Source organism: Bos mutus, chromosome 29, assembly GCF_027580195.1.
Source record: "Bos mutus isolate GX-2022 chromosome 29, NWIPB_WYAK_1.1, whole genome shotgun sequence".
Classification (NCBI taxonomy): domain Eukaryota; kingdom Metazoa; phylum Chordata; class Mammalia; order Artiodactyla; family Bovidae; genus Bos; species Bos mutus.
This window is the reverse complement of record NC_091645.1, coordinates 20,713,489-20,739,631: the sequence shown is the minus strand read 5'-3', so window position 1 is coordinate 20,739,631 and position 26,143 is coordinate 20,713,489.

The following is a 26,143-nucleotide window of genomic DNA, read 5'->3' as shown; positions in this document are numbered from 1 at the left end:
GGAGATAAAACTGAAGTCAAACAGGTGGACTGTGGGACTGGACTGGAGGTGGTATTTTCTGACTTGAGCAGATCAACCACAGTCCAAAGACAGCGACATCTCTCTGGGCGTTAATAATAGGAAGAACAATCACCAAAAGTCAGTTTCCTGATAGGTCCCACTTTTTGGGACTTCCCCAGTGGCTCAGCAGTAAAGAATCCACCTGCAACGCAAGAGACACAGGAAACACAGGTTCCCTTCCTGGGTTGAGAAGATCCCCTGGAGGAGTAAATGACAACCTGCTCCAGTGTTATTGCTGGTAAAATCCCATGGCCAGAGGAGACTGGTGGGCTACAGTCCATAGAGCCACAAAAAGTCGGGTGTGACTGAGCATGTATAACACCCCAATTGTCAGTAGCAGTTTTCCAGACACAAGAACAGAGATGGTTTTGAATGTAATTTAATCCTTATTATAATTAAAAAAAAAAACAAAAAAAACAAAAACTAGTGAATCAGGTTCACTGTAGGAAATTTGGAACTAACTTAAAACTGATCTGGAAAAAAGTGCTGAAGTTATAAGTTGGACCAATAGCAGGTCATGTTTAAATCAATTATTGTGCTTCTTGAAGAAAAGCTTTGTTATCTTTTAAAATCCAGATATTATAAAATGGCAATCAAGTCTACATCAGTTTGTACTAAAAGAAAAAGAAGGGAAATTGATATGTATCTCTGAAGGTCACAAATTTCCTCCAATATTAATTCCCTCAAATTAGGAATGCATTTTAAAATTGTTTGCCTTCTCCCTCCCTTTTTCCTTTCTCTGTCTCTCTCTGTATAGAGCATCATTATAGAAAGGTGAAAAACAGCTGCCATCTCTCCCACCATCTATAGGGAGAACTGGCCTGTTTCTCCTCACCATTGCTTCAACTTCACCAGAAATTCTCTGACTTGGGAGAACAGTCCAAGATAATCTATTTTTCTTACTAAAGGGATGGTGAGTTTCTAAAAATCATATCTTTCCATATCATAGAGAATGTGCTTTTCTTTGTGAAAAAGATAGTGATATGTCTTTTTACTCCACTAGAAAGTAAAATAAATAAATAAATAAATAACCCTGTTAAATTTATGACATTAATTCATGTGATTTTCTGTAATTCAAATATATAGAAAGATATATATTTGGTTTTATCCTGAAAATTTCAGCAACCTGAATGCAAAATCTATTATAAATTAATCCCTGTGTCTCAAAGGTCTTCACTGGTGCCCTGTTGTCTGCTAGGTTAAGAAAAACCACTCATCAAAGAAACCAGAAATGAAAAAATCCAATACTTTAGAATGACTGAGATAGAACAGACAGAAAACTAACTTAAGAAGACTTTATTCTAAATATCCACCAGAGTAAATTGCCAGTCTCTCCACCACAGAAAGATTTGGCTCAACTACTTTTTACATTTTTAATAAAATTATTTTCTTATATAATGGGGACTGAACAATGTTTCTAATTTATCTGGGAGTTTAGAAGGGTGTATATTTTCTTCTAATTTCTTATTCTGATATGGCCTTGATACTTGCTTTGTGTTTGGCTTCTTAAACAAATTTCCTGGGTTGGGAAGATCCACTTGAGAAGGGATAGGCTACCCACTCCAGTATTCTTGGGCTTCCTTTGTAGCTCAGCTGGTAGGGAATCACCTGCAATGTGGGAGACCTGGGTTCGATCCCTGGGTTGGGAGGATTCCCTAGAAAGGAAGAGACTACCCACTCCAGTATTCTGGCTGGAGAATTCCATGAACTATACAGTCCATGGAAGAAAAGTTATGACCAACCTAGACAGCATATTAAAAAGCAGAGACAGTACTTTGACAACAAAGTTCCATCTAGTCAAAGCTATAGTTTTTCCAGTAGTCATGTATGGATGTGAGAGTTGGACTATAAAGAAAGCTGAGTGCCGAAGAATTGATGCTTTTGAACTGTGGTGTTGGAAAAGACTCTTGAGAGTCCCTTGGACTTCAAGGAGATCCAACCAGTCCATCCTAAAGGAGGTCAATTCTGAATATTCATTGGAAGGACAAATTATTGAACCCCAATAATTTGGCCACCCGATGCAATGAGCTGACTCATTGGAAAATACCCTGATGCTGGGAAGGACTGAGGGCAGGAGGAAAAGGGGGCGACAGAGGATGAGATGGTTGGATGGCATCACTGACTCAACGGACATGAGTTTGAGTAAGCTCCAGGAATTGGTGACAGACAGGGAAGCCGGGTGTGCTGCAGTCCAGAGAGTCACAGAGTCAGACACGACTGAGTGACTGAACTGAACTGATACAGTCTATGGGGCTGCAAAGAGTCAGAAAGGACTGAGAAACTTTCACTTCTTAAACATTTATTTCTTTTCCGTTCGAAGCATGTGGGCTAAGCAGAAGGTTATATAAAAATTTGAGTCAGCAGAAGACATATATTATTATATATCACAGACATAAAAAGATAAAATTAATTTCAGCAATCTTTGTTTTTCAAGACAAAAACAAGCTTTCTCTCTATAAAGACACCACATGAGACCCTATAACTGGACTCCATTCTTTGCTTTTTTTGACTGCTGATCGTTTTAAATTCAAATCCATATTTATTTTTTATCAAAGTATGTCAATAATCTCTCTGTGCTGCTTAAATTTATCTCAAGTTCACTGCTGTGAAATATAATCTAAGAAAAATTTCATTAATTATCTGCTTCTAACAGAACTCTCAAAAGTTATGATGATACAAGAAAATTTAAATTCATCTGAGGATGATGTCTATATACTTTTAAAATACATTTTGGTCAACTGAAAAGAAAGATAGCATTCTCATAAACTCTACTTAATTATAAAAATAAATATAATTGACATTCTGCATAGATCCTAAATATATCTTCTGGCATTTTCCTCCCAATCTATGATTGCACAGAAGACAGCTGACCTGATATTAACATCTGAGAACTTTCATTTAAATAAGATCCATAGTTACCATAAAGGAGAAAAAAAAATGAAAAACTTGAAGAGACAGAAAAAGTTTCTAGAAAATTAAAATAGGTATCTCATTTTATTTATCTTTCTAAAGGCTAATTAATTACAGTTGCAATTAAGTGGATTGCAATGATGGCAGGTGCTAGCAATTAAACCATAAATTCAAATGATTTGAAAGAAGCATATAGCATGTGCTAGGCAGAGTGGCATAAATTAAAGCTTCCAAAATTTCTGCTTTATTACAATCTTGAGTTCATGAATTTTGTTTTTAATTTTTATTTTATATTACAATATAGTTGATTTTAAATGTGTTAATTTCAGGTGTGTAGCCAAGTAATTCAGTTATACATATATCCATTCTTTTTCAGATTCTTTTTCTGAATAAGTTATTATAGAATGTTGAGTAGAGTTCCATGTGCCATATAATAGGTCCTTGTTGATTGTCTGTTTTATATATAGTAGTGTGTATATGTTAATCCCAACTTTCTGAATTAGGTAAATGGATTGAGGTCATACATATAGGGAAATATCTATATTATTCATCTTCTGGCTGACCATGAAAACACTAGTTTTCTTTTCAAAGTAACACTACTGAATCTTCCCCCTCCCCAAATTTGCTTTCCAACACTATTTCTGGAGTAAAAACAACCTGCAAATACAAACTAACTTTAAGTTTTGGAGGCGCCAAGGTAGAAGCAGCAAAAGTTAAGAGGTTATTTTACTTCCTTGCCATGCACCTGAAGCAAATAGTTTTAAATGTGCTTTACCGTCAACAAAATAAGGGGTGTGCCCTACCGCCCATAATATTTTTTGTATAACAAAGTTCATTGAACATCAGATCTATGACAGGTACAACTTCTGGGGACACAATGATTAAAAAATACAGAAAAATACTTCCTCTATTGGAGGGTACATTTTAGAGGAAAATATAAGCAGTGAAATAAATTAATGAATGCATAATAAAGAGAATCATTATGAAGAAAAATAAAGTGGGTCATATGGATAGAGAGTGATATTTCATACAAAGGGATCAGGTAATTCCTCTCTGAGGATGTGGCATGTGAGTAAAGTCTTCAAAGAAGTAAGGACAAAATGTAACACCAAGCAGAGAAGAGCTTTGATATGCTAATACACAAATACACATACGTGCATACATATATGAGCACATATAATAGATTTTCACAATCAACTTATGTATATTTGTATATATACATACAGGCTTCTCAGTGGCTCAGTGGTAAAGAATCCACCTGCCAATGCAGGAGACCTAGGTTTGATTCCTGGGGTGGGAAGACCATTTGGCGTAGGAAATGACAATCCACTCCAGTATTCTTGCCTGTGAAATCCCATGGACAGCGGAGCCTAATGGGCTAAGTCCATGGGGTTGCAAAAGAATAGGACACAACTTAGCAACAGCAACAATATATACATACACAGGGATACAATTTTTCTATCGGTTATCTTGAAAAAAATGATAAATATCAGCTTTGATAGACTGACAGTCCCTGCTATGACAGCCCAAAATATAGTCCCAAAAGTCAGATCAGAGGATTTGTTGGACTAGTTTTGTTCTCTGGATTCCAGAATATATCAGAGACTCTATTAAAAAAAAAAAAAAAGACCACTGTTTGTGACATTCTTTCCAATTATGCCACAGAAAACAATTTCTATTAGAGAATGGAAATTGTCTTCCTCACTCATGCCAACTTGGCTAGATGTCTGGCAAGTGAGACAGGCTGTGGTTGGGCTTCAGGGAGGAAAAACATGTTTGTCTGTATTAGAGATTTCTGTGCTGGGTGGAAGACTGCCAGGCATTTATTTACCATCCATGTTCTATAAAATCAGCTTAATGCCCATGTCGCTTCTCAAGAATTTTTTTTTTGAAATCATGAACTATTTTTCTGATATATTTAAAAATCAATATCCCATACATATGTGATGAATGAACAACCAAAGGTCAGTTTTCATAATAATTATCTTGCTGAATATATAAAGGAATACTTTCAGGTTATTTTCTAAAAGTTCACTACAGCTGCAGATAAAAGATCCATTCCAAGCATGTGCTTCATCAGAAAAGTCTAAGCAAGGAAACCAGTTGAGTGTAGCTGGTCAAAACAAACACTCAGGACATGACCTCCCCTGATTTCACAGTTATGTGCCTCCATGAGATTTGAAACAAGTATCCAGTGTTTAGCAATCCTTTGTTCCTCTACTGGAACAAATGCAGGGCACTTTATTTAGATCCCCGTGTCCACAAAACCACACCATTGGTGAAATAAATAAATTGGCTTTGATGCAAAGTGCAACGCCACCCCTTATTCACTGAATATTCTATTTCAGTTCATGGCATTCTATCCATGTTTTGATTTGCCTTTTCTCTTCTCATAAAATAGGAATTTAATTTAGAAAAAAATTTGTCAACTCTTGTTTGTGCTGCACTTGCTAACTTTTTTTTTTGCCCTTGAATTATAATTTTAATATGAACCATTGTAAAATGGATCATCCCTTTAATAAATTTAATATAAGATAATGTATATTTGGGCTTCCCAAGTGACTCAGTGGTAAAGAATCTGCCTGTCAATGCAGGAGATGTGGGTTTGACCCCTGGGTCGGGAAAATCCCCTGGAGAAGGAAATGGCAACCCATCCAGTACTCTTGCCTGGGAAATCCCATGGACAGAGGAGCCTGGTGGGTTACAGTTCATGGGGTCACAAAGAGTCGGACACAACGAGTGACTGAGCATGAGCCATGTCTGTGTTAAGGTAGCAAAGAAAATCATTCAATTCTTCATCCTACTTTGCTGTGAGGATGCTTGTTTTGCTATTTACTTATTTGTTCCCACAACACATACAAAGTATCTATTGGATTAATGGAAGACGTTCTCATCTGTCACAAATTGGTCCTAGATATAGGGTCTTCAGGGCTTCCCCTGTGGTTCAGTGATAAAGAATCTGCCTGCAATGCAGGAGACTCAGCTTTGATCCCTGGGTTGGGAAGGTTGCCTGGAGAAGGAAACGGCAACATACTCCAGTATTCTTACTAAATGGCAACATACTCCACTATTCTCTGTCCGTGGAAAATTCCAGGGACAAAGGAGCCTTGTGGGCTACAGTCCACGGAGTCGCAGAAGAGTTGGACACGACTTAGTGACTTAACAGCACCAAGCACAGGATCTTCAGCCACATATGTCTGCTGCCCTCTCCCCACAGGGCTCTGCTCTTTTCAGTGCTCTTTGTCTTCTGAAGTTCCTAGACACACATCCTCTCTCAAGCTGCCCAGATTCTCTTTAATACTTTGTTTCAAGTGTGGTCTCAGACTTTCCTTTTAATTACTTACAATCACAGCTGAAACCAGATGGTAAATTGTGATGAAAAGGAACCACAGGTATAGAAATGATCAATGAAAGATACAATGCAAGAGTAATTAGAGTGATTTACAATTTCAAATAGGCTCAGTCCCATTCCAATGGGGTTCCTATTGAATTCTGAGCTGTTTCATCATAAACAATGTCAGACTATTCCTGCCGCATCATACCTTTTTAAACAGTTATCATCAATCTCTTAGTTGCTGAAATATGAAAGATAAGACATAATGTATTATTATGTTTTAACTTGCATTTTTTAAGTGTTTAGATTAACTTAATTTCAGTATTTATTCAGTTCATTTCAGTTCAGTCGCTCAGTCGTGTCCGACTCTTTGTGACCCCATGGACTGCAGCATGCCAGGCTTCCCTGTCCATCACCAACTCCTGGAGTTTACCCAAACACATGTCCATTGAATCAGTGATGCCATCCAACCATTTCATCTTCTGTCATCTCCTTCTCTTCCCGCCTTCAATCTTTCCCAGCATCAGGATCTTTTCAAATAAGTCAGCTCTTTGCATCAGGTGGCCAAAGTAATGGAGTTTCAGCTTCAACATCAGTCCTTCGAATGAACACCCAGGACTGATCTCCTCTAGGATGGACTGGTTGGATCTCCTTGCAGTCCAAGGGACTCTCTAGAGTCTTCTTCAACACCATAGTTCAAAAGCATCAACTCTTCGGCGCTCAGCTTTCTTTATAGTCCAACTCTCACATCCATACATGACTACTGGAAAAACCATAGCCTTGACTAGACTTCTTACACTAATAGAATTTAAAGTAAACATTCAGATATCCATCTAGAAAATATTCCCAATCTGGCTAGAATAGCCATCTGACTAATTTATGGTTTAGGTATAAAAACACAAAAGATCTAATCTTAATTGCATAATTAACTTTTCACAAATGCTTACGTTTGTGTATCACCGTCATTAATAATACAGAGTATTTCCGTCATTCCAGAGAATCGCCTTGTGCCCTTTGCAAGGCAATCCCTTCCCATCTCAAAGCAACCAGTGTCATGAATTCTATCACTATATATAAATTTGCTTTTCCTAGAATTTATATAAATATTCACTTTATTTTGTGTCTGCTTTCTTTCATACAAAAGTAGGCTTTTGAGACTGCTACATATTTCTGTAGTTTGTCCTTTTATATTATTGAGAAGTATTCCATTATGAACATACCACCATTCTTTGTGCAATCTCCTATTGATTTGAGCCTCAGGTCATTACAAATGACCTGAGACATTTGTAATTTTGGCTATAAAGAATAATGCTTCAATGAACATTCTTGCATAAAGTTTAATGTAGATATGTGTTTTCATCTGTCTTGAATAAATAGTTAAGAGGACATTGCTGAGTTTTAGGGTAGATGTAGCCTTTAAGAAATTATAAACTAGTTTTGTATCAAGACTGTTAAGAGGATTCCAATAATATTGTGTCATGGGTCAGCAAATATTTTTCAGTAAAGAGCCAACTGATAACTATCTTGGTCTTTGTGAGACATATAGTTTATCTTGCAATTACTCAATTCTGCTATCATAATGTGAAAACAGCCATATAAAATATATACATAAGTGAACATGGCTGTTTTCTAACAAAACTTCATTTATTAGAAAAAGACAGCAGACAGATTTGGTTCATGGTTCATATTTTGCTATCCTTGCTCTGCATTTTCTCCAACATTTGGTGTCATCCATAGTTTTCATATTAGTTATAGAGGTGGATGTAATTTTACTTTGCATTTCCTGCTGACTCATGATATGAACTTGAAATTATATGCTTATTAGCCATTTATATATTGTCCTCTCTGAAGTATCAGCTCAAATTTGTTTCTCATTTTATTGTGTTATTCCTTTGTATTATTGGGGAGCAGACAAGTGCTTTCTTAGATGTATGTTTATAAACAATTTCTTCCACTTTGTCTTGGTTATTTTCCTAGTGATAGCTCTTCCTGAGTCGATGTTTTATTTTTTTACAAAAGTTCAAATTATAATTTGTCTTTAAAAAGATCTTAGTATTTCTCTTTTTTCTTTATTAAATCTTTGCTTACATATTATTGTGAAGATATTCCCCAATGATGTTTTTTCTAAAAGTTTTGTAGCTTTGTATTTTACATGCAGGTTTTACATTATAATCCAGCAATGTTTGATAGGAGGATTTAGAGAAGATATCCTAGCCTTGGCTCTAAACTTGGAAACATTTTCTTTCATCATCATGTGTGACATCATATCTTCTTTTTATGAAGATACCACTTATCAAACTGAGGAAGTTGCATTCTATTCCCATAGTGTTGATAATTCTTATCAGGAATCAATCTGAATTTTGTCAAATGTTTTCTCTGCATCCACTGAAATAATCATAGCTTGTAAAAGAAAAGGCCAGTATTAGAACTGAAGCATTCTGATTCTGGACAGAAGGCCTACAATCTTAATGGCTGTGATATAAATCAGTGTGGATATATACATAATGTATTGCTACATGTTTCTGAGTCTGAAATGGCCAAAATAAGACCAGTGCATAAAATAATTATATTTAAATTGGAACATTTAAAGAAAGACGGAGCTGAGAATTTGAGTCTCTGTCCCTGAAGTTATCCAAACAATGGAAAACAAAGCAGAAGAAAATGTCACAGGAACTTCTCAAGTGAATATAAAATTGGAAGATATTATGATTAACACTTTTTTCCCCTCTGAGTTTAAATGAGTGAATATAGTAAATGTATTTTTTTAAGTAACATCTAGGTCTGGTTTACTAGAATAGACTTGCTAGTATATGAACCAGTTTTTCAATCTTTCACTACAGCTATGAATGATCCAAGAATTTGTATACAATTTGCCTTTCTTCAGTCTGTTAATACTGTGTCATTACAATCAGTCAGTAAGTGGAAGAGATTTACTTCCATGAGTAACATTCAAGGTGACGATGAAATGAACAAGGACCAGTTAACTATTCACTGGTTATTGAAATGAGCAAGGACACTTGAGCTAATATCCTGATGTTCTGCTGCTGATGAAACACAGAACAATTTTCTCTATAGTTCTTAAAGGGGATAACAGGGAATAATACATTATCAGCTTCATAGAAATGAATACACATCATGAATGTCATATAATTTTATCTGCGTATGCCCTGAATATTTATGTTTGTTCTCTGCTGACACTACATTCTAAACTGTAGGACAACATTCAATTTTAACAATCTTTAAATGGTCAACATTTACATCACCAGAAGATAGCCCAAGGCATAAAAGGATCCTGACGCCACATCTTCCTTGATATTTTACTTTTTATGAACTGCAAACAATATGTTAGAGGCAGTTCTTATTTTTAAAAAAGAAATCGATTTCTGACATAAGTTAACTTCACATGGGGAAAACTCACTTTATCACTGGTAACTCTTAAATATTCATACTAAAAATGGTAAATAAAACACAGTTGGTGATATGATTGATGCAGAGAAAATGTAATTGCAAACATTAAATTTTTTAAAAAGCAATGCACATTGGAGTCTAAATGTTATATCAAAATTATAGCTTTTATCTAGTAACAGATCTATATTAGAAAAAGTATTTATTCAGATTTAACACAAATAAAATGCTAGATTTTTTTTGGATTTAGGTGTCACACATTAGTACCATATATTGATTAACACATACAGAAGAACACCAATCAATTTAATGATAATTGAGATAATTTTAAAAAGCTATTATAGATACATTAATGTGTGAAAATTAACCCATTTAAATACAAACAAATGTGAATATTTGAAAAAATTATTCTATTAAAATACAGTGGCAAATAATCATAAATGTTGAATAATTAGGAGTTTAAAATCTCTAAGAGAAAAAGATCATTTTCCAAGTACTTTATATATCTGACTTTTAAGAATTTATCTTATAATAAACAAAAATACTTTTATATTTGTAATTAAGTCTTATCAGTCCACAATAAGTACTGAGGTTTATTTATTTATTTATTTTTAAATACTGAAGGATTTTTGTTACGCTTCTCCTCTTTTTTTTTTTTAATTTTATTTTATTTAACTTTACAATATTGTATTGGTTTTGCCATATATCAAAATGAATCTGCCACAGGTATACATGTGTTCCCCATCCTGAACCCTCCTCCCTCCTCCCTCCCCATACCATCCCTCTGGGTCGTCCCAGTGCACCAGCCGCAAGAATCCTGAACTGGTGACTCATTTCATATATGATATTATACATATTTCAATGCCATTCTCTGAGGTTTAGAAAATTGTTCTTGTTTAAAAAATTTAAAAAATATTTTGTCTTCATAATAATTATCATCTTACTACGTAGATGACAGATTTATAGAGCATCATCTATAAATAGTTTTTGATAGTTTTAAATATAAGAAATATCAAAAAGAAAAAAACATTCTATATGCTATTAAAATGCAATCCTAAACTGTAAATTGCACCAAAAAAGAACAACCCAAAATATGAACAAATTGTTTTTTCAATAATTTAATAACATTACATCCTCTGTTGGCCCATATATGCAAATCAGTGTCTCTTAAGAGCCATCTCACTTATGATCAAACACTTTCTCATTGATTTAACCAACCAATACCTTCTTTGTCTCAGTGCTATCTATTCTTTGAAATTTAAAATTTCAATACAACCTAATAAGAACCTACAAACTAACTCACTGGACAAGTAGCACAATGATCAGTTATGACAATCTTTCCTATTTTAGAATGATATCAGAGTGATTGAATACATTTGAAGAATTCATGAGCACAAGACAGCTATTTTGTGGTATCAACTGGCAAATTGATACCTTCTCTGTGCCAGCATTGTGCTGTGATCAAAAATAATAATATCTCAAACAGCATTTAGCCTCCTGGGGAAAACAAGTATCATTAATCTTTGAATAAAGCATTATGCTTAGAATTATCATAAGAATATTATAAAATGCTATTCAAATATGAAGAAGGCATAAGGACCACTGATAAAATGTTATTCAGCCTGGCTTTATGGGATACAGAGTATTTTGGCAGAGAAAGGAGCATAGTGGAGGTGATATCATTGAGTAGGATATTTCTTGAAGAGAGCAAAGCTATGTAACAGTACCAAGGTAAGAATGCATCATTTATGTCATCTGTTTGTATACACACAGCTCTTATTACACAATGACAACCAGGATGCTTCAATCTGCAAAGCAGTTGCTTTTATCCCGAGTGTAGATATACCTCAACTGGACTTTTCATTTGCTTTCAGACATTTGAAACTGCACTATTTACTTAGCAGATGCTCTGTACTGTTGCCTTGACAACAACACTTTCATAATCATTGAGCCATGAAGATAAAAGTTCCCAAGCAAAGTGAAAAAATTGCTATTCTTTTCAAAACATTGCTCTGTTTAACGAATTAGTCAAAGTAAATGCGGTATGGCTGTGCAGTTTCAGCCAGTTTCAGACCACCACTGAAATGTGCTTTGTTTGTATAATTGGTACCTTCACAAAAGTCAGGAAAATCACTGAGGATTCTAATACTATAGATATGTGATGAACTACATTTTTAGTATGATGTCAACTTTCTGCATTGCCTGGCCTGGAAAAAGACTACCCTGATGTTTCTGAATACTAATCTAGATGGTAGACTACAAACAAAGGATGGCAAAGTCAGAAAACAAACCATGGAAGCACTTTAACCAAAATAGATGTGTTTCATTAAGTAGTTCCAAATTTCTAGTAAGATAAGGCTGAGAACTACTGTTGAACAAATAAGACAAAATAAAAATAAACAAACAAAAAACAAAGTTAAACCTCATTAAGACTGAAATTCTCCTTACTGCTCAGACAGTAGAGCAGTTGATTAGCCCACAATTTTCTAGTTCATCTTCTTCATATTTCTCACTAATATAATGGTCAGATGTTTCCTTCCTTTAAAGTGAGTTATTTGCATGAATGGAGTTGGTCTGTGGAGACATAGAGCCTTGATTGTCAGCAGCAAGAAACTGGAAAATGACCAACTGACAGAAGTCTTGACAGCTACCATCTGTGGAATTGACTAGAGATTCTCATCATCCCAGGACTAAAGTCATCTGTGTCCTCAGGTCAAATAAGTAAATGCATTTGAATGGTTTACTACTATACTGTATTTCAGACTTTTATTGGAAGACTCGTGCTCTAGTCATAGCTTTAAGATTTAGCAAATTTGTAAATTTTGTCAAAAAATTCCACTTTGTCTCATTTCCTCTTAAAATTCAGTTAGCACCAACTTGCCTCTACTGATACTGGTTCATAATGGAAATCAGGAAATAAAATTTAAATTGTTAATTTCTTGTTGTTTAGTTGCTAAATCCTGTACAACTCTTGCGACCTCATGGACTGTATGTACCCCACCAAGCTCCTCTGTCCATAGAATTTACAGGCAAGAATACTGGAGTAGGTTGCCATTTCCTTCTCCAGGGGATCTTTCCCATTCAGGGATGAAACCCACATTTCCTGCATTGGCAGGCAGATTCTTTACCACTGAGCCATCAGGGAAGATTGTTTAAGTGTATTTCATGTTAAAAATATACATGCAGTTTTTCTTATATATATAAAAGTTTTATTTTTCCTAGAAAGAGTTTTTCTGGGCTTCTAAGGGATGTCAGTTTAAAACCACGCTAACAGGTAAGATGAGAATCAAGCTATTTGTTACTAAAGTTGAGCTAGAGAACCCAGTTTGGACTTGACAACAAATCACGCATTTTACAATATTGCTGCTGAATTGGAATCATTTTTCCACAGACATGCAGAGCACCTGAAGAATCTGAAGCTTCCTAGGGAGTGAAGGCATCATAGAGTGGGCCCATCTCATGGACAAATAGAGAATGGGCTTAGCCTAAAAAAAGGCAGATCACAAAGAGAGACCCAAAAAAATGGCAAAGCACATGTTTGTGGTGATAATCTCTTAAGAGTTGCCAACTGGGTAAGAAGAGTGAATAGGCAGAGAAAAATTAAACTTTCCTTCCCGGTGTTTCCAAGAGGGTAGAAATCTCTATTTTATGAACCAAGGTATAAATGCAGGAAGACAGAAAGAGTTTCATGCCTTAAGTCTCTTCCATTTTGTCATCTTGTATACTTTTAGTTTTGACCCACAAACTTATGGTTAACCAAAGGTCTAGCTGGCCTCACAGGGGAATAGATTCGCAGTGTACTAAGATAGTCCCGTCTAGAATCTCATGAAGCCGTCTGCTAATACTGTGTATACATGCCTCTTTAGAGAACTCCCAAGACATACACACACAAAAGGCTCTGAAACTGGTTAGACTCGTGAAACTATCACAACTCCAAAGTTAGGTGGCATCTTGAATCCCCATCAATCACTAAAATATTTTTGATCTTGCTTTAAACTACATCCAGGGCCAAAGAAGTAAGTGTGAAGAACCTCAGTTTTTGTTTTTGTTTTTTTTAATTCACTTATTTATCCAACTGAATGTGAAAGTGTTAGTCGTTCAGTCGCGTCGGCCTCTGCGACCCCATGGACTGTAGCCCACCAGGCTCCTCTATCCATGGAGTTCTCCAAGCAAGAATACTGGAGTGGGTAGCCCCTCCATTCTCTGGGGGGATGTTTCCTACCCAGAGATCGAATTCAGGTTTCCTGCATTGCAGGGAGATTCTTTACCTTCTGAGCCATCAGGGAAGCCCCGTTTATCCAATTATGTATCTTTAAATAAACTATATGATTTCAGTTCAGTTCAGTTGCTCAGTCATGTCTGACTCTTTGCGACCCCATGAATCACAGCATACCAGGCCTCCCTGTCCATCACCAACTCCCTGAGTTCACCCAAACTCATGTGCATGGAGTTGGTGATGCCATCCAGCCATCTCATCCTCTGTCATCCCCTTCTCCTCCTGCCCCCAATCCCTCCTATGAGTACCTATTATAAATCAGATACTCATGGATGCTATTCCTATATCAGTAAATAAACACACACAAATCAATCTTGTCCTTGTATAGTTGCATTATAGTGAGAATACATAAGCAATAGTATAATAAGTAAGATACTATTTTACATGGGTATGACAAACAGTAAAAAAATAAGAGGGGTTTTGGAATAGCAGGAGGAGTTACCATTTTAACTCTGGTGATTAGGGTATGCATTATTGAAAAGGTAACATTGAACCTAGACTTAAAGGAAGTGAAGGAGTAAACTAGTGTTCCAGGTAGAAAGAAAAATTAAAGAAATCTTAATATGATATTATCTTCTATTTTTAAGTACATTTTAGAGATTTATAAAAAATAATTGTGAAGGCATTTATTCCAACAGATAAGAAATGTGTAAAATCATAGTGTTTTTAAAAATCAGCGTTCTGATAAATAATATTATTTTAGTGGCTTTAGGTTTACAAACTGCTTTTGGCAATAGAACTCCTTATATGAGTTCTAGATATAAAACTGCTACCTGTGGTCATGTATGGATGTGAGAGTTGGACTGTGAAGAAGGCTGAGCGCTGGAGAATTGATGCTTTTGAACTGTGGCGTTGGAGAAGACTCTTGAGAGTCCCTTGGACTGCAAGGAGATCCAACCAGTCCATTCTGAAGGAGATCAGCACTGGGATTTCTTTAGAAGGAATGATGCTAAAGCTGAAACTCCAGTACTTTGGCCATCTCAAGCGAAGAGTTGACTCATTGGAAAAGACTCTGATACTGGGAGGGATTGGGGGCAAGAGGAGAAGGGGACGACAGAGGATGAGATGGCTGGATGGCATCACTGACTCGATGGACGTCTCAGTGAACTCTGGGAGTTGGTGATGGACAGGGAGGCCTGGCGTGCTGCGATTCATGGGGTTGCAAAGAGTCGGACATGACTGAGCGACTGATCTGAAAGCAATGATCTCCATTAAAGTGGTGATGAGAAGCCTCCCTCACAATCATGTGTGTGTGTGTGCTCAGTCACTCAGTCATGTCTGGCTCTTTGCGAGCACATGGCCCGCCAGTCTCTGCTATTCATGGGATTTTCCAGGCAAGAATACTGGAGTGAGCTGCCATTCCCTTCTCCAGGCACTCTTCATGACCCAAGGATTGAACTTGCATCTCCTGCATTGGCAAACAGATTCTTTACTGCTGGGCAACCAGGGAAGACCCCTCATAATCATAGGTCAAACAAAATTCAAAGTTTGATCTTTCAAAAATATGAAGCACCAGTTAAAATAAATATTGTGGATCTACATATGCAAATATGAAACTTTTCTTTAGTATAAAGTGGAAAAAATCATACAGAACAATTTATAACATGAGACTTTTTTTTAAAAGTACATGGGGTGTTATGTGGGAGTGTCCATAGAAAAAAATATAAAAAATAGCCATTAACAAATCTACTGTATAGCAGAGAGAACTCTACTCAGTGCTCTGTGGTCATTTAAATGGGAAGGAAATCTAAAAAAGATGGAATTTACATATATGTATGACTGATTCACTTTGATGTAAACCAAGAAATTAACACAACATTGTAAAACAACTGTACTCCAATAAAACTTAATTTAAAAAAAAGCAGGCAACAACAACAAAAGAATAGTCATAAACAGTAGTTACCATATAGAAACTATGAAAGTATTAGTCTTTCAGTCATGTCCAACTCTTTGTGACTCCATGAACTATAGTCTGCCAGGCATCTTGGTCCATGGGATTCTCCAGGCAAGATTATTGGAGTGGGTTGCCATTCCCTTCTCCGGGGGATCATCTCAACTCAGGGATCGAACCTGGGTCTCTGGCATTGCAGGTAGATTCTTTATCATTTGCACCACCAGGTAAGCCACATGGAAGGGTGATACAGACCTCAAAAATAAATAGCTTTATTGTTTTGACTGTTTACAATGACTTTGTATTATTTTCTGCTTAATATATGTTCTTTTAAAAGAGGAACCACTGCTCAATATTGTCACAGTTCAGTTCAGTATCTCAGTCGTGCCCAACTCCTCACGACCCCATGGACTGTAGCACGCCAAGCTTCCCTGTCCGTCACCAACTCCGGGAGCTTACTTAAACTCATATCCATCCAGTTGGGGATGCCACCCAACCATCTCATCCTCTGTCGTCCCCTTCTCCTCCCATCTTCAATCTTTTCCAGCACCAGGGCTTTTTCCAAGTCAGTTCTTCGCATCAGGTGGCCAAAATATTGGAGTTTCAGCTTCAGCATCAGTCCTTCCAGTGAATATTCAGGAATGATTTCCTTTAGGATTGACTGGTTAGATCTCCTTGCAGTCCAAGGGACTCTCAAGAGTCTTCTCCAACACCACAGTTCAAAAGCATCAATTCTTTGATGCTCAGCTTTCTTTATGATCCAACTCTCACATCCACACATGACTACTGGAAAAAACAGCTTTGACTAGATGGACTTTTTGTTGGCAAAGTAAGGTCTCTGCTTTTTAATATGCTGTCAAGATTGGTCATAGCTTTTCTTCCAAGGAGCAAGCTTCTTTTAATTTCATGGCTGCAGTCACCATCTACAGTGATTTTGGAGCTCAAAAAAATCAAAAAGTCTGTCACCATTTCCATTGTTTCCCTATCAATTTGCTATGAAGTGATGTGACAATATTGTCACAGATACCTTGAAAACAGATATGTATTCATACCCTTTTCAATTTAAGTTTAACTCAAATAGTGAAAGCAATAGGATCATTCAATTCACTTCAGAATTCTATGTGAACCCCAGGCACAATTTGCATCCGCCAAAACCACCCTGAATACACAGTACTATCCATCACTCATACTTAGTTTTAAGGCTGTTAGAGCAGATGGTAGTTCCTAAGAGCAATCGTAATCCACGGCTCATGGGAGGAAGCATCTCTCCAAACATTCCAGGGACAGTTTCAATTTCTATCACATTTGCCATCCAACATCTGTCAGATAATAAGTCTCTTCTCTGCCAATAAGGATAAAGTTACTAATCACAAGCTCATCCCCTAATAAAGGAGCTGTTGTATCAATATAAGACAAGGGAGACTCAGTTATTGGAAAATTTTTCTAACTGTATTTTTAATGATGATTTCACATAAAAATTATCAACCGATATACTTTCTATGAAAGTGTGAATTGGCTCAGTGGTAAAGAACACCCTTGCCAATTGCAGGAGACCCAGGATTGATCTCTGGGGCAGGAAGATCCCCTGGAGAAGCAAATGGCAACCCACTCCAGTATTCTTGCCTGGGAAATCACATGGACAGAGGAGCCCGGCTACAGTTCATGGTGTTACAGAGTCAGACATGACTAAACCATAGCAATGCTTTTTATGATATGTGGAAATTATAGACAGACTCTTCTTCCTCTCTGAATAAGAGTATAAGAGGGTGAGGGGTAAAAAGACTGGTCATTTTACATCTTCAAACCATATAGTCAATGGCATTGCAAAGAGTTGGACCGACTGAATGACTTTCACTACCAATACCATTACCACTTCCTTGATTTACTAATAAATGACATACATTAGTATGAGTCCATCACTGAAAGCATAGGCTTTCTTTCCACTCCATAGAAAAATAAATATTTGTTCATGAGGGTATTTCTGGGTTATACAATGCTAGGTGATAAAATATTTTATTTTTATATATTTAGCAAAAGGATCTTGGATATAACCTAATGTGAATTAGGTTGCATTTTGAGTGGTTTTTTTTGGCCCTCAGGAAAGTTAATACTATGTCATATTGATTGCCATCCATAGAAAATGTGCTTCTATTAATTTAGTAACACAAAAATGAAATAATTCTCTCAACAATGCAAATACCTAGAATTGCTTACAAAATATACTTAGATATATAAGATTTAGAGATCATAGCATTAGCCATGTTTGAATAATGTGTTTCTTTGAATTGTTTAAAAAATACAGAATATCATTGTTCCTGTTCACTTGGGCATAAAAATATTTCCAATATGTTACTGAAGTCATTTTAGGGGTTTGGGCAAGTCACTAAGTTCAGCTTCCAGAGTACTTAAATCAAAATTGCCTGAAATCAGACCAACTGGATTAAAATTCAGTTAATATTTGACTTTTTACTTAACCATTCTTCAAAAAAGGGGAAGTTATAAAATCTACCTCATAGTTGTATGAAGTTTAAAGACAGCACTATAATTACTATGTCTAGAACAATTTCTGTCATAGATTAATTAACTCACCATTGTTAGTTACCATTTCTTCATTTACCAAGCTAAATCTCTAAAGTTGAAGATCTCTAATATTCTTCCAATTCAAACTTTCTCAGTTTATAATTCTTTTTTTCCTACTAAACATAGTTTGTGTCTACTATATTTTAAGGAGGATTTTTGGTGAGCCAGTATTTAAATATTACATTTTTTGCTACTTATTACATATTTCAATGTGAAACGACTTACTTATACAATAAGATTTATTTCAGTGCTTTCTTTGCACATTCACAATTTTTAAGATAATGGTACTGATTCATTTGTTTCTTGAATAATGTGAGTTAAGAGAATCTATTTTAATTTCAAACTTTGAATGAAGATTTTCTAGTTTGTCCCTGCATTGAAAAATATTTTCTCTGAGTTCATTTAAGAGGGGAAAAAACCGTTAGAGACATGTGCTTTTTTTCCCCCAGATATGTATTGTGTTTTCTCTCTTAACACCTTCATTCATGCTAAGAGAGGGAAGGAGAGTGAGAGGCTAAGGAGCCTAGGAGCTCTCTGATGATGGTTTGGGCATGATTGGGTAATTATGGAGGTCCCTGAACATCATGCCTGAACAAAGTGGTCAGGAAATTCAATCAGAGTTAGCAGCTTGCAAGCAGTTGAGCAAATGGTAGAATTATCCTTTCATGATTGTTTTATCTAATCTACTTAATTAACTACAAATATAATGTGATAAAATACCTGTCTACTCAGTTCCAACTGTTAGAACCTCTACCCATATTTCTCCTCTCCCAGGCATCTTACTTACCTGCCTTCTTTGTCCTCTGTGTCCCTTTCATGAGTAAAATGCTATTATTAAATTGATCCTATTAAATATGAATAATACATTTTTTCATGAAATTATCTCATTCCATATCTAATGAATACCATTTTTATTCAATGTACATCACTGTCATTATCTTAAGCAGTTTAAAAAGAACTTAAAGCATGCATGATTAAATTTGACTACTCAAAATAATTTGTATCACATAATTGTGTATACAATAATATTTATGAATAAACAATACTTCCATTACTGCAGAATTAGAGATGGAATCATTGTCAAGTGAAAAGACTTGGATTTTTTTTAATAAGCTGAATATTGTCAGCCAAATTTATTTAAAAATCATATATTGATATATGGGAAGTCTTCGTGTCTATTCTTTCAGTGCATGGTGCCTAGTGCACAAAGAAAGTAATATTTTTACATAATCAATTCAAACTTTAGATGTTTTGTGTGTTTTTCTTTTGTACATGTCCTCATCAATAATTCTCACAGTAATTAATCAATCTTGAATTGCAGGGGGAAAAAGCAGCTATAAGAAGTCATTATATATCATATTGTGCATTTGATAACTTTTCAAAAAAAATGATATTGCATTGAAATCATGGTTTCTGATGAGAATTAAGGAAATCAAATTTATTTAATTTCTCCCATTCAACTTCTTTATTTTGGGAAGCAATCTTTATCAAGAGGTTGAAATAATTTTTTACATGAATTTGTTATATAGTTGAACTTACGAAATTTGTTGGCCCAAAATAAAAATATTCTCTTAGCTTTAATTATTTAATTTTTTGTTTGGTGACGTTGATTTTGATAGCTTTTATTGTCATTGCTATTGTTTGCATGTGGGAATGTGGTTCTGTTTTTATTTTAGCCCTGTATTTAGGATAATAGCAATCAAACTCAAGGTCTTATGGATTTTAGATTTCTCATTGGCTGGTACAGGAGTAAAATCAAAGTTGTTCCATAATTTAAAATATTATAGCATTTCTTTATCTGCTTAACACTATATTTTAAGTGATAACCAATACTCTCTTTATCCTTTTTCATAGAAGATAATGAATATCTTTTTCATTCTTGGTTCGTATCCTCCAAGATACCAAATTTGGAGGAAAAACCCAAATGGTATAATATCTCATTGGCCCAATGTTACTGAGGCAACACAGGAAAATAAATGGAGATCTTGAAGGACAAAAGTATGCTCTTTGTAGATTATGTTGACAGGAAGACGCCTCTATAGACACTTTTCTGTATGTTAGAGTCTTGGAGGAGGCTGCAATTAAAGGTCTCCCAGACTGCTTAGCTTCAGGCTGTCTTCTCTCTTTAAATCTCACAAAGGGGCATCCCTCTGATCATTCTTCTGTGGTCCCATCTCTCTCTTTCTGACTACTTTCAGGAAATTTCCTGAACTTTCAAGGATTTAAATTATTACATTGATCCTACTTGGGTAAATCTACAACAATATTTGTATCTCAAGGTCCTTAAACTTAGTCACATATATAAAGTGACTGCTTTCAGCTAAGGTTGTACATTTGCATATTCTATGTTTAGGTTGTGGAAATCATATCATTCTGGCTATCAGAATTTTAGGTAATTTCACTAATAAAAATAATTTTTAAAAATGTATACAAAGTAAAGGAATATCAATAACATTTGCTGTGAACTGAATTGTGTCCTTCCTCCACCCCAGATTTAAATGTTAATGACCTGATCCCCAGTGTGACTCTATTTTGAGACATGGCCAAATAAGGAAGTAGCAAAGGTTAAATGAGATCATAAGGGTGAGGCCCTAATCTGATAGGGCTGATGCCCTTAAAAAAAAAGGAAGAGACATCAAAGATTTCTCTTTCTGTCATTTGAGGACACAGAGGGAAGGCAGCCATGTACAGGCAGGAAGAGAGCTCTAACCAGAAACCAAACCATCTAGCATCTTGATCTTGAGCATTTTATATGAATTTAGTAATTTAATCTTTTCCCTTAAATAGTGGGTATTATAATTGACCCCAAATCTGTTAATCCTAAAGGAAATCAGCCTTGAATATTTGTTGGAAGGACTGATGCTGAAACTCCAATGCTTTGGTCACTTGATGCAAAGAGCCATCTTATTGGACAAGACCCTGATGCTGAGAAAGATTGACGGCAGGAGGAAAAGGGGGTGACAGAGGATGAGATGGCTGGATGGCATCAGAAACCCAATGGACATGAGTTTGAGCAAATTCTGAGAGACAGTGAAGGACAGGGAAGCCTGGCATGCTGCAGTCTATGGGGTCACAAAGAGGTGGACACGACTTAGGGGCTGAACAACAACATAGATGAGAAAATTAAAGCTCAAAGGTTTTGCTACTTTGTTTAATGTTAAGTATAGTGAATAAGTTGAAGGCCAAAGACTTGAAAATGCCTAAATCCATGTGTTTGCATATATTATACTATCCTGCTTCAATAGTAACATATAACAAATAATTTAACAACCTGTGAACACAGAACAAGTTTGTCCTAGTGAAGCACCTTCAAATCTTCAAATAGGATTTATTTTTCTCCTATTTATGCTAATTATAACATGAATGGTATTTAAAGAGTTAGAAAATGCTGGTTAGGTCTAAATTCCTCTGCTGCTTGTACCTGGGACTCCAGGTTTGCAGACAATGCCTGGGACATCAAGAATGGCGTTAGAAATGAACTTGTGCTTTTTCATCTCTGCCATTAAAAAATTGTATGCATCCAGATTCTGAAGAATATGGAACACCAGATTTTTTTTTTTTTTTAAAGTTTAGATATGATGATGGAGAGCAACTTTTGGATCATGGATTCCTAAAGGAGATTTTATAGGCCCTGCCATGTACATGAGACATTTCCAGACTTCTTAAGGCCTTGGCTTTACTAAGTGTTCATATAAATATTTAAAGGCAACATACACATCACAACCCCAAACAAGGGATTTTGGGCAAATAAATTTGAGAAATGTATGTTTAAAAGAATTTTACTTTTTCTTTACCTTAGGACTTATGCAATCCTATAACATGGCAATGTTTAATGTGCAATGTCAGAGGATATAGTCTGATGCCTTTACCAAAAGTACTTCATTCCTAATCCCTTAATACCTGATTATTATTCTAGCTGACACTTTTTGGGGAATATTGGTTGAGTGATTTCAGAACCCCTTAAAGCACTTTCATGACCACTTTGAGGATTATAAAATGAATTATTAGCAGATCTAAATGTAGAGTCAAGGATAGGCTAGCTTTACATATTTTTAAAGGCATTTTGAGATACCAGTGCCATTAAAAAGAAGAGTTACTTTTTAACAATTTAAGAATGTTGTGTCTCCAGTAATGTTGCTGAAACAAAAGATGATATTGTGTGGATAAGTAGGAATATTGATGTCTATGAACAGAAGAGTATTTCAGAATAAGGCTTTAAATGCTAACAAATTTTAGAAAGAAGTGAGCTAATTTATTTTGCTTCTATTTTACAAGGATTTTTTGTGTGTGTTTGTATCTAAGAGTGATATGGATAACATTCCAGACTAAAAGGATACTTTCAATGTGTATACTATATAATTAATGAAAATAAATGTTGTGACATAATTTAAAACCAGTTTTTTTTCTATTTCTGAATTAGTAAAAAAGAAAAGAAAAGAAACGTCTTAAACTCAACACTGTCTTAGGTAGAAAAACTCCAGTAACTTCACTTTATGTATGAGGAAGATGAGACTAATCTACTTGTCCAGGAACTAGGATCCAAAAGGACTTAAAGTAGCTACATAATTTTTTTTTTAAAAATCAATTTTTTGCTTCATATACAGCTATGTTGAAATTACTTTGGGAGGGACATGTATATGTATATCAAAACAAGTCATTAGAGAAGTCTGAGGTATGCCCTCCAGGAAGAAATCCTCTGAGTCGGTTGCTCTGCAGCAGGGTGATAAAGACAGACAAAGGGACATGATAGGTTAGCAGTGGGCATTCAGCTCAGTTGGGGAAAACATGTGAAATTTATGAAAGCCTAGAGAGATCAGAAAAAACAAATCTTCTCTTCCTCCTGTGAACTTCTTGAATCTATCTTCTTACAGGCAATGAATAATCAATGACTTTTTATCTTGTTTTTCAAATGTGTATATTTCATATTTAAAAGTTTTTACAACAAACTGAACTACTATTTTATAAACATGCCATTCTCTCTCATTTGTTTGTGTTTTTCTGTATGTTGGACCCTGGACCAGGAATCTCTTCTCCTACTTTTCATCCCCATATGAAAGTCTCATCTCCAGGAAATAAAGATTCTACAAAGCTTTCTTTCCTCACATTAGTTTTACCCTCCACCCAAGATACTACTTATGATGTTACAATGACCTTTCGATATAATTATATTCCTGTTTGTTTGCCTCTTACACTAACTTGTGAGTTCTTTTATAAATTCTTGGGCTTTCTCACACACAGTTGCTCTAAGGCCAATCATTATTACATATAATATAAAAGATTATTTGGCCTGGAATTTTACTATGGATTTCTCAGTTTTGATCAGGAACTCCCTGGATCAGTTTTCATACTACTCCCAGGCTAGCTTTGCTTCTTTGAAGAAATTAACCTTTCCTGTTTTGATGTTAACATATAAATGAGTTGAATATCCCATTAAGATTTCAATATGTAGTACACAGGAGGGTAGTATTTAACTTTGCACTACGCACAAAGGGCTTCTCAGGTGGCCCTAGTAAAAAGAACCCACCTGCCAATGCAGATTAGACATAACAGATGAGGGTTCAATTCCCGGGTTGGGAAGATCCCCTGGAAGAGGGCACAACAACCCACTTCAGTATTCTTGTCTGGAGAATTCCATGGACAGAGGAGACTGGCAGACTGCAGTCCATAGGGTTGCACAGAGTAGGACACGAATGAAGTGACTTAATATGCACTACTCACAGATCCTGCAATGGCATCTGCTCCTTTCTAGCACAAAACCAAATGATATGGGAGTCTTGTGCTATAATATCATATTGACAGAACTATGCAAACAAGGTAGTTTGAAGTCCTCATGAATAAGATATTTCTTAGGTCAGGCCTGGACTTTATAGTACTGTTTCTATTTTCACTGTGTAATTTTTAACTTAAATCTTTACTACTTCATTCTTCTTTTTTTGAAGAGACCCTATGCATTAATTTCATGCCAGTATGACCTGCCTCTTGAGAAACCTATATGCAGATCAGGAAGCAACAGTTAGAACTGGACATGGAACAACAGACTGGTTCCAAATAGGAAAAGGAGTATGTCAAGGCTGTATTTTGTCACCCTGCTTATTTAACTTATATGAAGCGTATATCATGAGAAATGCTGGGCTGGAAGAAGCACAAGCTGGAATCAAGATTGCCGGGGGAAATATCAATAACCTCAGGTATGCAGATGACACCACCCTTACAGCAGAAAATGAAGAGGAACTAAAAAGCCTCTTGATGAAAGTGAAAGAGGAGAGTGAAAAAGTTGGCTGAAAGCTCAACATTCAGAAAACGAAGATCATGGCATCTGGTCCCATCACTGCATGGGAAATAGATGGGGAAAGAGTGGAAACAATGTCAGACTTTATTTTTCTGGGCTCCAAAATCACTGCAGATGGTGATTGCAGCCATGAAATTAAAAGACGCTTACTCCTTGGAAGGAAAGTTATGACCAACCTAGATAGCATATTCAAAAGCAGAGACATTACTTTGCCAACAAAGGTCCATCTAGTCAAGGCTATGGTTTTTCCAGTGGTCATGTATGGATGTAAGAGTTGACCTATAAAGAAAGCTGAGGGCCGAAGAATTGATGCTTTTGAAGTGTGGTGTTGGAGAAGACTCTTGAGATTCCCTTGGACTGCAAGGAGATCCAACCAGTCCATTCTGAAGGAGATTAGCCCTGGGTGTTCATTGGAAGGACAGATGCTAAATCTGAGACTCCAATATTTTGGCCACCTCATGTGAAGGGTTGACTCATTGGAAAAGACTCTGATGCTAGGAGGCATGGGGGGCAGGAGGAGAAGGGGACAACAGAGGATGAGATGGCTGGATGGGATCACAGACTCGACGGACATGAGTGTGAGTAAACTCCGGGAGTTGGTGATGGATAGGGAGGCCTGGTGTGCTGCGATTCATGGGGTCGCAAAAAGTCAGACACAACTGAGTGACTGAACTGAACTGAACTGAGACAGCTTACTTTAGGAATTTAACAGGGAAAAATTGGCTTGTTGAAAACTTTCACTGACTGAGTGATCCAGTATCATCAATTCATGATGAAAAAGAAGCAGAAAATATAAAGAAGGTTTTATTGTTATTGTTTTTGCTTAGTCTCTGTCATGTCTGGCTCTTTTGTGACCTCATGGACTGTAGCCCACCAAGCTCCTCTGTCCATGTGATTTCCCAGGCAATCACAGTATTCCCAGGCAATACTGGACTGGTTGCCATTTCCTTCTCCAGAGTATCTTCCCCACTCAGGGATCAAACCCCTGTCTCCTGCATTGGCAGGCATTCTTTGCTGCTAAGCCACCAGGAAAGCTCTCTCTCTCTCTCTCTCTCTCTCTCTCTCTCTATATATATATATATATATATATAATGAAATTAATTATATGTATTATATATATTATGTATTTACACATACATATACATATGAACCTCAAAATATAAGACTACCATTAATTTCATTTTTAACATCCAGCAAAACATTATTTTTAGGCTTTTCTACTTGTCTTTCAAGGAGCAGACCTCAGCAATCAGTGACTGTCAAAATACTGTTCTCAAGCAAGCCACATTGAATTAACATCAACCAGAAACACTAAAACAATAAGACAGAAAAGATGATCAATTCCTAAGAATATCTTGAAAACTTGGTTTATTGGCAATTATACGAAATAAAAATTAA